This window comes from Strix uralensis, chromosome 11, assembly GCF_047716275.1.
Source record: "Strix uralensis isolate ZFMK-TIS-50842 chromosome 11, bStrUra1, whole genome shotgun sequence".
Taxonomy (NCBI): Eukaryota; Metazoa; Chordata; class Aves; order Strigiformes; family Strigidae; genus Strix; species Strix uralensis.
The window spans coordinates 23,984,196-23,988,536 of NC_133982.1; positions in this window are offsets into that span (position 1 = coordinate 23,984,196).

Genomic DNA, 4,341 nt, shown 5'->3' on the forward strand with positions numbered 1-4,341 from the left:
CCGGCGGGGCGGTGCGGTGATGTCCCGCACCCCCCCGCCCCCCCCGCCGGGCACAAAGGGCCGACATCCCCCCGCCTCCGCCGGGCGGGCGGGTCCCGGGTATTAGGGCCGCCCGCCCCGCCCCTTCGGTGACTCCGCGTTTTCCGTGAGCGCGGAGCCTCCTCACCTCACGGTGAGCTTCCGGGGCTGAGACCGCCCTGCCCCGGGGCACCCGCGGGCCGTGTTCCCCCCACCCCGCCCCCGCCGTGTCCCCCCGTGCTGTGTCCCGCAGCCGCCGGCCCCCCCGGGGATCGCTCCTCTGCGCTGCCCTACTGGGAAACTTCCCGTTACCGGGCCTGGCGATGGGCGCCGGGAGCCCCACGGTGCTGCGTCCCGGGTCCAGCGGGGTCCCCCCCCGCCTCAGCTCTCGCCCCCCCCCCCCCCCCGACTCTTCTCCCATCCACGGTCCCGTTCCCCCGGCCCCGAGATCCCGCTGGGTGCAGCCAGGCAATGCGATGGGGAGGGACCCCCCCCTCCAGCCCCCGCCTGGGACCCCGAGGGGCCCGGGGGCCGTGCCCGGCGGTGCAAGGCGAGCATATGCCCCAAGGCGCCCAGCAGCCGGACATGCCGCTGGTTTTCTTTTATTTTTTTCCCCAAAAGAAAGAAAAGGAGGAGGAGGAGAAAGAAAAAGCGAGCCCACCCGCCATCCCCCCTCGTTAGCCAAGGTGTCTTTATGCTGGAAGAAAGGGCAGATGTGCCTATTGTTCGCCCATTAACAATAACGAACCACGCCGGGCAGAGTGCAGCGTGTGCGCGGCGCCGAGCGGCGGGAGGGACGGGGCGAGCCGAGGCGCGCCGCGGGAGAGCCGCGGGGCCGCAGCCGGGAGGCACCGGGCCGGCCGCGCACAAAGGCCGCCCCGCCTCACGGCCCGGCCGCCGCCGCTGCCCTCCGCCCCGCCGTCGGGGCCCGCCGCAGCGCTCGGGCACTCCGCGGAGCCGCCTGGCGAGGCCCGGGGACATCAGGCAGGTCCCCGACGCCGTGGGGCTCACCCCAGCAGCCGGGCGTCTTTTCCGAGGAGAGGGGCCGGGGCTGGAGCACCTGCCCGGGCAAAGCCCCCGCCGGCGGGATGCAAAGCGAGGGCACCCCGCTCCGCTCCGCAGCTCCCCGGCGAGATCCGGGCAGCGGTCTGTAACGGGGGGCCGTCACACCGCCCACACCCCCCCCCCGCGCCCTGCCAAAAGCTTCGCGGCTCCTTCCCTGGTAGAGCCAGGGGTCCGCTGCCAGCGGGCTACCAGCCCCACGGGGGATGTGGGCGGCAGGAACGGGGGTGGGAGCCGCTCCCAGGGCGAGTCAGCCCGGGAGCGGGCTGGAAGGAAACCCCGGGGTTATTTCTAGCAGCGCTACTGCCCTAACTTTACGGCGAAGGCCTGCTGAGGTCCCCCCCCGGGCGAGGGGGAGCGCACCGCTCGGGAGCCCGTGGGGACCCGCTGCCGCACCGGCGCCGGGAGGCAGCCGGACCCCTCGCCCCGCGCTTTGAGGCCCGAGTACGGCAGCAGCGGCCGAAACGGGGGGCGCGGAGGGGCCTCGGCCGGGAGCGCCGCCGCCGGAGCCGGGCCTGGCCCCGCTCCCGCCCTGGCTGCCCCCGACACAACGCCTGCGGGGACGAGGGGGCGTGTGTGTCCCCGCAGGGTGCGGGCGTGGGGACCGTGCCCGCCGCCCGGCCCCGCCTGGCCCGGCCTCCTCGCACCCCCGCGCCGCGGCGAGCCCCGGAGGTGAGCGGGCGGCACCCGCTGCCTCCCGCCGCCTGCCTCTCGCCCCGGCACCGCGGTATGTAGCGGTCGCCCGTGGGGTGCTCACGGGGGACCGTGCCCTGGGAGCCCGGCGCGGGGGCTGCCGTCCGTGTGCGTGGCTGGGTGTGCACAGTCTGTGTGTGTGTGTGCGGACGATGAGCTAAAATCAGCCCCAGACGTCGGGCAGGCTCGCAGGAAACTTTCAAAATCACGACAACTATCTGCGAAGCATGTTGCGTGTACGGCCCTGGAAGCGAGTGTCATGAGCTTTTTTTCCCCTATAAATTCAGAATTTCCACAGCGGGTTTATTTATTTCCGGCAATTAACAGACACACACACATATTTGTAAGAACTCAGCGCCGTTGGACCACGTCTCCGAAAGACATCCATTACTCACCTCTGTCCGTTTTCCCTGGGTGCACGGCGCTCCTCCATATTTTATTTTGCGCTAAAAAATACGTCCAGATGCCGCACGGTTCCTGCCTCTCCAGTCACTTCCCCATCCCTAAACGCTTCCGCATCTCCCCGAATATTTGTAATGCTAGCGCTAACAGCGTCTCCATTTCTTAAAGCGAGGGATAGGTAGGGAAAGGTGTATCTGTGAAAGAAGAAAAAATAGACCTGAAACCAAATTGGTGATCTCAGGAAATGTTTAGGATAAAATAAAACAAAATTATCGAGAGCATTTCGAGGCCGAAGTGAACGGCTGTGATTGTTTCCCAGGCCAACGCGAGGTGATGTCACGGATCTAATCGAAACGTTGTCAGCTTCTTCATTATCAATATCTGTATACAATTTACAGTTTAATTAAAAATATTTCATCTCCACGCATTTAGCGATTAGTTACCAAAGCAAACATCACAGCGAATATAAGGTACTCCGTCGAGTTTGTACGCAATTACAGCACCAATTTTTTCTTCAAGAAAGGAGAGTAAAACCAACGCCAAACAATTTGGAGAGTCCTGTGACACGCCGGGCTCTGCCGGGGTTCAATTTCTAACCTCAGAAAAGAGTGGCCGCAGATTCGCACCCACCTCCCCCCAGTCCTACGTGCATCTTTTCTTTCTAAAATTTTTATTCCCGTTACTTTTCGGGGGCATCCCCACGACGAAGCGGCCCTGGCGCGCAAAAGCCGCCGGCGCGGAGGCCCGCGCAGGAGCGGCAGTGCCGCGGTTCCCCGACGGCGCCCGGGCCCGGCGCGGCCGCAGGGTGCCCCGGGACCCCGCTATGGGCTCGCAGGGGCCCGGGACGGGGAAGGCGAGGCCGGCACACCGCTCCCGGCCGTCGGGGGTGCCCGGCCATGAGCTCCCCTCGGCGCGGAGCCCGGCACGGTCCCCCCGCGGCGCCCCCCGCCCCGCCGGCGCAGGGGGGAGCGCAGGAGAGAGATCATTTCGGCGCGCTAATCAATTACTGCTTGTGCAGTCAAGTACCATATATTTAACAGAATAATCGTTACCGCCCTTAAGTCTTTATTTGATCAGCAGATACTCGGAGCGGACTTAAAACGCAACTTTGCTTGTTTGAATTGCGTTGCGTGTGTGTGCTTTTTAAATCCGAGATAATGACCCCGCGGAACGGCCGTCACCCCCCCGCCTGACGCCAGCAGGCACCGCGCGGGCATCGGGGCCCGCCCGGACGGGGCGGCGCGGCCCGGGCAGCGATCCCAAGGCGCTGGAGCGGACCGGACAGAGGCGGGGTGTGTGTTAATTTTTATTATGATTTTCCCCTTTAACATTTGTAAATGATTTTTGAAATCGCGTGTGTGTGCGCTGCCGCCGTCCGCGCCCTCCCGTCCCTGCGCGGCTCTCCCGCGCCTCCTGCGCGGTGACAGCTTGCGGCACCCGGGTCCCCTCGCACGGGGGAGCGTGTCAAAGGTGACGCTCGAAGGCTCCCAAAGCCAACAGCTGCCGGCGGGGATTAACTTTTCCAGACTTTCCCCTGTCGAGCTTCTTGGAAACTTGCTTGGTGACAAAAACAGATACATCTGTCGGGGGCAGGCAGAGAAAAGACGGCTGCACCGGCCGGGGCAGGCGGGGGAGGGCCCGGCTTTCAGGGGAAGCTGCGGCGGGGCGGGAGCGGCGGGGGCTCGCAGCGGGCGCCCGCCGTGATGGGGGGGGGTCCCGGCTCCCCCCGCAGCCCCCCCTGCCCCGAGCCGGGCTCCTGCCCGAGAGCAGCCGCGGGCAGCCCGGGCGGTGGCAGCGCGGTGGCAGGGCTTGCTCCCGGCCTGCCAAGAGCCCCCGCTGCCCGCCCGAGGGCGCGGGGCTCCCCCTCTCCCCCCCCGGGCGCCCCCCGGAGCGGGTCCTGCCCGGGCGGGGCCGCGGGGCCGGGAGCGGGCACCGAGGGAGCCCCGCGGGCTGCAGGCGCTGCCCCGGCCGGGCCGCCGCGGTCCCTCTTCGCAGCCGCGCTCTCCCGCAACCCCCGCAGCAAACCGCAGCGCTTGTTAATGAAGGGACTTATGGAAGATTGCAAAACACCGTAAATAATTTAGCATTGTATTTCAGGAAAAAAAATAGCTTTCTTAAATCATCTCCTCAATATAACTTGCAGACTTACAGTATGGCCCTGGTAAG